Below are 12211 nucleotides of genomic sequence, written 5' to 3' on the forward strand. Positions count from 1 at the left end.
GGCGGGGAGATGAGACTGCTGTTTTCCCCCAGCTTTAGAAGTAGGATAGGGAAGGAGTGGAGGAAGGAAGGGGCACTTGGAGTCGACTCTTGAGGTGACTCGGGTTATGCCCTTTGAGAGAAGAGAATTGTAGAAGGAAGAGTCAAAATGTTGACAGAGATCTCCGGATTCAGTTCCAGTTTCATGATGTGGTCCCTCTAAGGAGGTAATTTTGCGCTGAATAGTCAAGTTTAACTTTATGAAGATGTAATTCCTCATATGTATTTACACCTTTCCTGTTTCAAGGAGTATTCCTAGTGGGATGCTAATAAGGAAACTGAGGGGGTAAATGATGTGCACAAGGTCACACACGCTGGGACAGATCTTCTGACTCTAATCCGTTTGTAATCCAGCTTCTAAATCTGAGCTGCCGCACCAGAAATAAAGAGTGGGGAGGTTGGTGGTGGTGTTTGAAGAGGAAGTTGCAAAGTAATGCATTTTAGGTATTTCTAAGAAGCCATCTGTGAATTCCTCAATAAAAGAAGCACTCACTCTAATCTGTTGTTGGAAAAATAAGAATCAATTTCAACTTAACTATTTTTTCCTTATATTAGAGGTATATTAAGTGATGAATGGTGCTACCGTTTTAAAGGGTAGTTAATGGGACAGGAGAAAGGTTAGGCTCATCTTTACTCGTGAAAGATACTCCTTTCCTTTTACTTTAGGACTGTGTTATTATTATTATTCCTAACTGAGAACAATGAGATTGGGATTCTTCCACGAAACTTATTTTACACTTTTCAAATAATACAGCAGCAAGAGACAGTTTAGTGTGCTCATTACTAGTAAAGAAGATACATTTCTTGGAGGTAACATGACGTTTTGTGTTTGTTTTACTTCCCCTGATTTTCTTTTCTTGTGTGTGTGTGTAAAAATAACATGAAGCTTTTTGCCCATTTTATTTTTCTTACCATCTATGAGTTTTAACTCATCCTTGTTTTATGTTAAAGAATGGAAAAATAGTACATTTATGTTTTGTATTGAGCAGAAATTGGTGTGCTTGTTCCAGTCTATCCATTGTCGTGACCAAATATAATTACAGTGCATAAATATTAGACAGTTCTTTAAAAGAGTTTTAGTGTTACATTGATTGACATTTGTTCCTGATAAGTTTATATAGAAGAATCAGGTATCTGCTGATCGAAGGTAATCTGTCATGGCTTACTGTTGTATGCATTGACCATTGATTTATGGCGTGTTTAAATGTACTCTGCAGTTATTAAAATTACCCACAATATGTCTAACTTTTGAATGCAAAAACTTCCTAGGATCAGGAGTACTATTACGTTCCTTTTAAAATAAAAGAGAGGTGTAATACTATAGAATGAAATAAAATCAAGAATAGTTAGCACCATGAGTAAGAAATGCAGTACACAAGGAAGGAAGACCTAACTAAGCAAGTGGAAAATTATGTGGAGATAACTGACTCAGTGCTGTGTTAGCCGGGTGCGGTAGTTTAAGTAAACCATAAACTGATCATGACTCAGTGATAGTAAAGAAAGAATGTTAATATATTTTCTATATGGCCACATACAGGCATTTGGTTTGTTGGAGGAAGTGAGAAATGAGTTCTAATTTTTGGCATGCATTTGGGAGGTTGTGGAATGAACTTTTGAACCAAAAGTCAGTAAAATTGGGGAATTAGTAAAGTTAATATAATGCACTTGTCTAGTGCATGCTAATTTTTGTCCTTGGTCAGATTCTACAACTAACTTTTCTTCCTCTCTGAGCATCATCATAGTTTTGGTATTTTGTCTGGTCAGTAACTGAATGTTACTGTTTTTATTTTATTTATCATCTTTCAGTCACATGCTGGAGTACTGTGGTGGTATGACTGAGTACCTGTTTACAAAGAGAATAAAGAAAGAAGTTCAGATTGGTTTTAAGTGCAAGATTCTGTAACTAGTAACTGGCGGGACCAAGGCACAATCCAGGTCTTTTAACTATAGATCTTTTTAATACTTAGAGATAAAGACTCAGTTTCCTTATTTACTTTTACATGAGAAAAAGACTTAAAATGACTTAATATTCAGGTACTATTACCCTGTTACTCTTTGGCATAGTCAGTGAAGCAGAAATAGATGTTTTTCTGGTACTCTTGCTTTCTCCATGGTCCAGTGGATTTTGGCAATTTAATCTCTGGTGCCTCTGCTTTTTCTAAAACCTGCTTGAACATCTGGAAGTTCACGGTTCACATATTGCTGAAGCCTGGCTTGGAGAATTTTGAGTATGACTTTACTAGCGTGTGAGATGAGTGCAATTGTGCGGTACTGTGAGCATTCTTTTGCATTGCCTTTCTTTGGGTACCTCATACGACGAGTTGACTCACTGGAAAAGACTGATGCTGGGAGGGATTGGGGGCGGGAGAAGGGGACGACAGAGAATGAGATGGCTGGATGGCATCACTGACTCGATGGACATGAGTTAGAGTGAACTCCGGGAGTTGGTGATGGACAGGGAGGCCTGGTGTGCTGTGATTCATGGGGTCGCGGAGAGTGGGACTCGACTGAGCGACTGAGCTGAACTGCCCCTGTTACTCCATTCAATGCTAACAGTTTCTCTTGTTTCCTGTGTAGCTTTCCAGCTTTATCCCCAGCCTTTCTTGTTTACAGTGCCTTTCAGGTACTACCTGCAGAAGCTTTTTCCTGACTTGGGGCATTTATACCTGTTTCATCCTCCTGCCTGGACTGCTTCACCTCCCCTTCCCAAATCTGGCTCTTTTCGACCCCATGGACTGTAGCCCACCAGGCTCCTCTATCCATGGAGTTCTCCAGGCAAGAATACTGGAATGGGTAGCCATTCCCTTCTCCAGGGGATCTTCCTGTCCTAGGGATTGAACCCTGGTCTCCTGCTTGCCTTGCAGGCAGACTCTACTGTCTGAGCTACCAGGGAGACCCCAAGTCTGGCCAACTCCTGGTTAATTTTCAAGTCTCAGTTTAGATGTCATTTCTCGGGGGAATGTTCCCTAACCTTTGACTTCTCCTTCCCCAAACTAAGTTCCTACTATATATTCATCATACTCTGTAGTTCTTTGCAGCATCATCATAATAGGAACTTAAATATTCCTGTGTTTATTTGATAAGTGTCTGTCTCCCTCACTAGACAGTAAACTTCTTGAGCAGGGTCCTTATTTGTCATGTGCCTTACCTCATTACTTACACAGTGCCCAGCACAAAGTTAAGTAGTCAGTAATTTGCTGAATGAATAAATGTAAGTGCTTTCATGCACAGTGAGTCCAGCACTCTGCAAGTGGCAGAAATACAAAAATGAATAAAAGAGATTTGTTTCCTACCTTTGGATAAAAAGAGGTTATTGACAGAAGTTGGATGCAAATTGTAGAATAATGTTTGTTCTTTCTTGGAGATCTGTGAAATCAGGGTAGTTTTCTGTGTGGAAATGGCAAAAGAATCATTTACTATTACAGCAAAATTTCTGTATAACAGTGTTTTGGAGACCTTATCACTGTCCTGCTCTTGCAAGCAACATTCATTATAATAAAATACAGATATGCAAGAAACTAACTTTCTGTGAATTCTAGTCTTCCCTCTTAGTTCGTCTGTCCTCAACAAAATTCATGATTTTCCCTTTTCTTTGTTGTTTTGTTTTTTAACCACAGTAATCTTCCTTTGAATTTCACCTTTAATATAACTTGCTTTAGATAAGGTAACTGTAAAACTGAGTGGTGTTTATTTCAAAGGAGCTTATAGTTTGAGCTTCATGAAAATTGTCATATTTCAGTGGGTCTTACGGTAATATCTTATTTGCTTTAGACCTTGGTAGTTACGAGAGTAAAAATATTATTTTCAAAACATGAAGACTAAATTCAGAAATAAATTGTGTTAGGTTTTGTTTCTGAAAACAAATTCTCTGATCCTTTAGAGTAATATAATAATGGTATAGAATAAATTCAGCAGCTCAGAGTTTGCTGTAGCCTTGCATGCCTTCATGAATTTACCAATTCACTGTCCTACAAAATATTGTCCTAAAGTGCTTGCTCATATTCCGCCCAGTTTTTATTATTAATATAAGTCTTTGATAAATCCTAAACTTACATTTTAAAGTAAGCCCTTATGTTACTTGATTCAGGGATAATAAAATTCATACTGACGTAGCATACCAATATGTGAAGGGTAAAACCGAGGTAACTGCTTCTTATATCTTGTTCAGTTATTAAGGTTGTTAGAATTGGTAACGTGTGCCAAGAATTTTAAGCTAATTCCATGATAAACAATTTTTTCTCCACAATATAAACTGCAGAAGTGATTTAGAAGTTAAATAGTGTGATTGACAGTGTATATTACTGCATTTGAAATGTTATAGAAAGTTGCGGTCTTATTAGAGATTTCTATTTTAGCAGTACAGGCACATGCACACACGATGTAAAAAGTGAAAGCACCTTTATCGTAGGAGTTAGAAATAATTTATTTGCAGAAAGGTAAACTGTGTAGTTTGGTGGTCCATTTTTGTTTGTATGTAGAATTTAGTTTTCTCATTTTAGCTACAAAATTAATTGCATCTTGGATACAATGTAATATTATAATCATATTTCTCAAGGTCACGCTTATGCTTTTTGGTGTGCATAATCTTTTTTTTTAACCACTGAAAAAGTAAAATGAGTCTTCAAACTCAGTGTCACTCTACAGTTGTCTAGAATCAGGTGTTGCTATTAAAAAAAAAGAATTTTCTTTTTCATCAGCTGACTTATGAATTTGGGTAACAGCAGTGGAACAAAGTAAGTAGTGGTCATTACTGTTTACCCAGGCCAGTCCTTTGGAAATAAGTTTACCAGAAAAAGGTAGATTGTATAATAATGATACTTTGATTTATTCATTTATCATATATTTGTTAAATATATATTATGTGTAAAATTGCCTTAAATCTTTGTACCAACCCTGTGATGTAGAGGCACTATTATCCCCAATTTAAGAAAACTAAAGTATCAGGAGGTTAAGTAACTTTCGCAAGGTCACACAACCACTTATTGCTTAGAATTAGGATTTAAATCCATGCTGGTGAAGTTAAGACACTATATTTTTAATCATGGCAGTAAAAATGATGTTAGTTTTTGAGCACCGAGGGAGGGTTCAGCTTAGATTAGAGCTCCAGTTGCAGAAAGTTGTGTCTTAGATTCTAAAGTCAAGGTGGCAGGCAAAAATTACTTATCTTAAAATTTACTCTAAAAGGAACACTTTTAAAGTTACCGCTGACATAGCATTAACAAACATCATTTTTCCTCTAGCATTGGAATAGAATTACTTTTCCTTTGAGTTCTGGGTCAGGTGTTTAACTTGCTTTTCAGAGATCTTTCTGGAAAGGAAATATGTACATTGTACTATGAGAATCACAGTGTGGTGAGCCTCTCATTTGGGGGACAGCTGTGGCTCTCAGTCCAGTGGTGGGTAGCAGATCCATGTCTTTATCGCTTTCATTCAGGGGCTTATATTTGCAGAATGGAATTACAATCACCCAGTATTTCAGTAGTTATTTTTGTTTTCTTCAAAATGAAAAATTGTTAAATGTGCCCGTTGAATTTGCATAGGTCAAGTATATGTATAGTGTGATACAGGTATGCTCCTCGGAGTTATGTGAAGTGGCAACTTGACATGTATTTCTTTATTGTCTCTCTTCCCTATAAGACTGCGCACCCTCAAGGGTATGGACTATATCTAGCTTTTCATCATCGCATCTCCAACACTGCTGCTGATTTAGACTGACTGTGCAGAATACCGAGCTAGGTACTAGGAAATAAAGAGGAATAAAACTTCTCTACAGTGTTTATAATTTAGTGGATAGTAGGGCGGTGGAAAGACCTTTATATGGACATTTGGTCTTTCTGATATATTAAGTACTTGTACATGCATCAATTCATTTGATAATTTTGCATCAGAGCCAATAGAAAGGGGGGGAAAATGATAGTTTCTCTGAGTTACCTTCTGGTCCCTGGCACTGAACTATGCCTTTCTGCCTTATTCGGCCATCCTGTCTTAAAGATGAACTGGAAATCTGATGGAGTTTGGAGTTCAGGAAGGACAAAACCCTCAGGTGTTAAACCCTTGCTGCCTTCTTAGACTTCATTATGTTGCTGGAACCAAAGGCATCTGGGAATGGTAAATGAATCATACCTAGCCTCCAGAGTGCAACTGCTCCCTATACCGGTTCACATTGTTACAAGGCTGTCTAATTTAATTCCAAAGGATTTCAAATAATGCTGTGGCGTTTTATTCAGGAGTAGACACTTGCAGATGCCTTTGTCCATAATAAAATTGGCATTTTGACAACATTGTCAAAACTTTTGAGAGATTTCTGAGGTCTTCCCTTAATTTTGGTGTCCTTCCTTGAAAAATGAATTAAAGTTTTATAAGTGAAGGTCATGGGAGGAATTGTATATATGATACAAACAGATACCATTCTGTCTCCTTCATTTCTTCTTGTGACTAATAGCATTTTTATTTGAGATCACTTGGAGCTAAAGGTGAAGTTAAATGTCATTATCGTGATAGAATCTTGTCCTTATTCTCACTTACTGTTAAACAAATGAGTCAGAGTCCATTTATGAGGTTGGTGCAAAAGTAATTGCAGTTTCAGTCCGTGAATTTTAAATCATTATAACACTGCTAAAATACATCTTTATTAATCAAAATAGGAACCATTACAATCAACACATTTTTGCCAATGAGAAATAAGTTTGTTTATTCCTGTAGTGTAAAAATCCATGCTTTGGGATTCGACAAACTCTTTGAAATCATTTTCTGGATCCTGTTGGTTATGGAAACATTTTCCCTGCAAAAAGTTGGTGAGATGCTTGAAGAAGTGGTAGTCGGTTGGTGAGAGGTCAGGTGGACCTGGCGAATGAGGTTAAGGCCCAATTCATTCAACTTTTGAAGTGTTAGTTGTGCAACGTGTGGTCAGACGTTGTCCTGGATAAGAAATCGGCCCTGTAGACCAGTGCTGGCTGCAAGCATTGCAGTTTTCAGTGCATCTCATCAATTTGCTGAGCATACTTACCAGATGTAATGGTTTCACTGGGATTCAGAACATTGTGGTGGATCAGACACTACCAAACAGTAACCGTGACTTTGGTGCAAGTTTGGCTTTGGGGTGTGTTTTGGAGCTTCTTCTCAGTCCAGCACTGAACTTGTCATCACCACCAGTTGTCATATAAAATCAACTTTTCGTCTCACGTAACAATCCAATCGAGAAATGGTTTGTTGTTGAGTAGAATAAGAGAAGAATATACGTCAAAAAAATGATTTTTTTTTGGTTTGTGGTCAGCTTGTGAGGCACCCACTTAACTAGCTTTTTCACCTTCCAGTTTTCTTGAATACCAGATGACTGTAGAATGGTTGAGATGTTGAGTTCTTCAGCAACTTCTGTAGTTGTAAGAGGATCAACTTCAATGATTGCTCTCAGTTGGTTGTTGTCAACTTCTGATGACTGGCCACTGTGCTCCTCATCTTTAAGGCTCTTACCTCTTTTGCAGAACTTCTTGAGCCACCACTGCACTGTGTGTTTGTTAGCAGTTCCTGGGCCAAATGCGTTGTTGATGTTGTGGGTTGTCAGCGCTGCCTTATGACCCATTTTGAACTCAGATAAGAAAATTGCTCGAATTTGCATTTTGTCTAACATTATTTCATAGTCCAAAATAAATATAAAATAAACAGCAAGTAATAAATCATTAGCAAAAAAACATAAAATGAGAAATGCATATTAAAATGATGTAAAATGATGTAACCACATTTATTAAGAATATATTCCAATATCAAACAGCAAATTTCAACAGTGCAAAACTGCAGTTACATTTGTACCAACCTAATATCTGGGGCTAATAATTTTATCAACATTTAAGCGCCTTGTGGCAATGTTGTGGTGCAAAGAAATTTGATAAAGAAAATACACATTACATACTGTAGCAAACTTTAGGCAATAAGGAGTTAGTTATTAAGGAAAATGTAAGACTATAAGTGATACAGAGCAGGTAAGCCTGACCCGTGTAGTGTGTGTTAGTTGCTCAGTCGTGTGTGATTCTTTGTGACTTAGCCCTCCAGGCTCCTCTGTCCGTGAAATTCTCCAGGCAAGAATACTGGAGTTGGGTAGCCGTTCCCTTCTCCAGGGTATCGGGAGCCCATTAGAGCTTAAGTTGAATTTCTAAGGGGTTTTAAAGGAAGGCTTTAGAGTTGTATTAGAGAAATTTAAACTCACAAATACTAATGCAAAAGAGAATACAGAGATGTACCTCAAACACTAAATTAGGCAATATCAGTTCAGTTCAGTCCAGTCACTCAGTCGTGTCCAACTCTTTGCCACCCCATGAATCACAGCACGCCAGGCCTCCCTGTCCGTCACCAACTCCCGGAGTTCACTCAAACTCATGTCCATCGAGTCGGTGATGCCATCCAGCCATCTCATTCTCTGTCGTCCCCTTCTCCTCCCGCCCCCAATCCCTCCCAGCATCAGAGTCTTTTCCAGTGAGTCAACTCATCGCATGAGGTGGCCAGAGTATTGGAGTTTCAGTTTCAGCGTCAGTCCTTCCAGTGAACACCCAGGATTGATCTCCTCTAGAATGGACTGGTTGGATCTCCTTGCAGTCCTAGGGACTCTCAAGAGTCTTCTCCAGCACCACAGTTCAAAAGTGTAGGCATTATTTAATTCATGAACCACTAGATTAAGAACTTCGTGGGCAAAAGATGGACGCATTCAAGGGACCAAATTTGTTTCCTGCCTTCCAACAAATGTTTTCATTTAAATTTTGTTCAGACCAGAATTGAACAAAACTTCAGGCATTTGAATAGGGGGAAAAATAGAATATTGTCACTGCCAGAGAGATGTGTCTTTTCCCCTGAACTTGTGCAGAAATATCTTAGAAACTCAGATAGCAGTTGTTGCTATTTTTGTTGTTCCCCTTTCCCATCAGAGGTAGCAAGCCTTTTGATTCCATTCTCTTTTGGTTTTCCTGTATAGATTATCCCCTCTTACGGATTTTTTTGGGAAGTTCTTTGACCGTATCTTGATTTCACTCTTCTACCAAGCCTGCTTCTGGGTCACAACTTTCTTTATTAAATTGATCTATGTACATTAAGAGAATAAAAATTTTAACACAGACTTAGCAAATAATTTTAAAATGCATTGATGATCACATTTTTTAAGAATTCCTAAACTGGTAATTTGCTTTGGATGACACCTGTAACCTTTTTTGGGTGGCCCAGGTATATAAGCCTTCATTTTGGCAAGTGGGGAATAAAAGGTTTTAAAAGGCTATTGGAAGTGTCCTTTTTGACATTGTGATAATCAGTGTTAGCCCATCTTTGTGTGTACTGTGCAGGGGCGGGACTAGGATGAGGCAAGCAAAGAGTTTAGTGTAGAAAATTTCAGGAGGCACTCACTCTCTGTCCTGCAAGTAAGAGCTTAATTTTGTGCTCTAGCCATCTGGTTTGCCTCACACTCATTCCAGTCCTGATACTGTGTCAGATTGATAGAATCTTGGATGAAATATCAGTAACTAATAATATGCATGTTTATTGTATGTCCGATACTGCAGTAGGTACATGCATTTTGTACTCTTAATAATGCTGTGATGTGAGTACCTCAGTCAGTATTGCCAGTAAATTTCTCACTGAGTTTAAAAAGATATTAAGTGGTACCACCCATTCAAACTTAAACCTGTTTTAAATCTGAGCACTTACCTACTACTCTGTGCTATCCATCCATGTGTAGAAAATGTTAGTTACTTGTCCATTTATGATTTCTGTTTTTAGAAACTACTCCCCCCAAATATTCTTACACTGACATAATGCAGTTAACTTTTACAGTACCTGAGTCAGAGGTCTTGGTATCAAAAAACGGAAGATCCACAGACTTGTGCTGCTGTATACCCTAGGGTGACCTTGAATCAGAGCCATGTTCCCATTGGCATTAGTCTCTAAACATTCTGTGTGGAGTCTGGGGGTCTTGGCTCTCAGCTGAGTGAGCCGTGGAGAACACAAGAGAGCAGGGCAGGTGATCCTAGAAGTAGATCACTTTGGCAGACAGAAGACATACCAGGCAGTTTGGACAAGGCAGACATGTCCCATACAATAGGTTATAGTAGCTATATAGAATATATACTTAAAATATGTCACTGTTTAGTTTCTTAATGTGAATTTCTGGGGACTTTTATTTCTAAATTGTGAGATTTGGAGAGTGGACTTGATAGTATAGAGGAATATGTGCTAATAGCTGTTTTCGCTTTAAAATTTTATAGTCTTAATGTTTAGGTTTCTTAAATGCATGAGTATGTAACAACAGTGCAGATAAATTTACTGGTGAGAGATTGAGATCTGAAACGATCTGAATTATGGAAAAAATCTGGGTCTGGATAATTTTTGTCAGCCCTTATCTTTACTATTCAGACCACTTAACCTTTGTTCATAATGCTTGTGTAGTGATTGTGCCTAGAGCACTGGTTCTCAAATTATGGAGAGAGAGGGCTCCTGTGAGAGAAAGGGCTGGTGAACTGTAGTTATTACCCAGGACACTTACTGGATGAATGAACAGTTTATTGAATCCAAGCACGTCTGGTTCTAGAGTCCCTGTGCTTGTTACTCCCCACTCTCATGACAGTGCTAATAATGTTGATTAAGTACAGCAGCCCCCTCACACCTTCCCCCCTGCTGTGTCTATAGGTTCCAAGACTCCTAGTGGATGTTGGCAACCTCAGATAGTACCAAGCTTTCTATATACTATTATTTTTTTCTATACATCCATATCTATGATAGTTTATAAATAGCACGAGATTGGCAGCCATAATAAAATAGAGCAATTGTAATAATTCAGTGTAATAAAGTTATGCAAATGTGGTCTCTCAAAATATCTTGGTGTACTGTACTTACCTTCCTGTGATGATCTTAGGTGATAAAATGTCTGAGTGATAAGACTAAGCGAGGTGAATGACATAGGCATTGTGATTTAGTGCTAGGATACTATTGACCTTCTTTTGTTTTTTTACTATTGACCTGATGATACATCTGAAGGAGGATCATCAAGCCATGATGATGTGAGTAGTGGCATGTTAGGAGCAGATGATACCTATGATTGGGGGTCTCAGACTGGAGGGCGTGAGATTGCATTATGCTGCTCAGAATGGCAAATAGTTAAAAATTTATGAATTGTTTATTTCTAAAATGTTGCATTTAATATTTTGGACCTTGGTCGACCTTAGATGAAACTGGTTAAAGTAAGGAGTAAACCACTGTGTAATTCAAACAGCCCTATTCCTATTCACCTTTAGGTGAAGTGTTAAGCCTTTCTTAGAACCTTGCAAAGTCGCCTCAGTCATGTCTGATTCTTTGCGACCCTATGGACTGTAGGCTGTCAGGCTCCTCTGTCATGGGATTCTCCAGGCAAGAATACTAGAGGAGGTTGCCATTTCCTCCTCTAGAGAATCTTCCTGACCCAGGGATTGAACCCACATCTCCTGTGTTGTGATGCTGGGTGCTTGAGAGAAAGCAAAGTGGTGTTAGTTATTTGAAACCCTGAGTCTCTCGTTCAAGAAGATCTCCTTTATCAGAATCTGTAAATATTTCCTATGATTTCGTGAGTTTTTTTTTTTTTTTTAATTTCCCATGAGATTCCTTTGGAAACCTTAGTAGACACCCGGAATACAGTTTTACTGTCCTTGAATTTTAAAGTTCCATGGCCTTTAAGATGATACAGTTTTTACCTCCTTCACACTTTCTGATGAGGAAACAAGGCCAGTGATTAAGTGAAACTTCTGTCAAGTCAGGAGGACCAAAAAACCCTTGTCTCAGGTGCTGAGTCAAACTTAATTTTACCTGTGTCTTGGAGACTGCCCTTAGCAGTTTTTTTTTTTCTTTCTCTTTCTTCTGACTCTAGCCACTGTTCTTTCCATACCAGTGATATCCAACTTGTCCTGTTCACAGGAATCATCTGGGCTGGCTGCTGAGAATACAGCTTTCTTAACCCTTTCTTGGAGATTATGAGTAATCTTGAGAACTTGTGTTTTTAATAAGCCCTGAAGTGATTGTGATGGCTTAAGTTGTCCAGCATTTGGAAACTGCAGCACTCTTCACTCTTTCTCGTGTGTAAAGCAAGGTTAACCAATGTTGGAATGCTTCCACTTTGAGAATTTTGTGAACTATTAAATTATACACCAGTTGTATGCTTAATAAAATTAAGA

At 38.2% G+C, this 12211-nt stretch overlaps 1 protein-coding gene across 3 annotated transcripts in view; it reads left to right on the forward strand.

Moving 5' to 3' along the window:
- The window catches only part of PDCD10 (programmed cell death 10), a 44114-nt gene that overhangs the window by 487 nt on the left and 31416 nt on the right, over positions 1-12211 (forward strand). The window contains exon 1 of one of the 3 annotated variants that reach the window (XM_088839325.1): positions 51-205. The exons of 1 other annotated variant lie outside the window; for it this stretch is intronic. The gene's annotated coding sequence lies outside the window, so the exon portion shown is untranslated. Of the gene's footprint in view, positions 1-50; positions 206-6123; positions 6147-12211 lie in introns of those variants that run through there. One more of the 3 variants, XM_088839327.1, reaches the window with a different exon arrangement.

This window comes from Moschus berezovskii, chromosome 1 (genome assembly GCF_049115385.1).
Source record: "Moschus berezovskii isolate FMDL1 chromosome 1, NW_MosBer_1.0, whole genome shotgun sequence".
NCBI classification, from domain to species: domain Eukaryota; kingdom Metazoa; phylum Chordata; class Mammalia; order Artiodactyla; family Moschidae; genus Moschus; species Moschus berezovskii.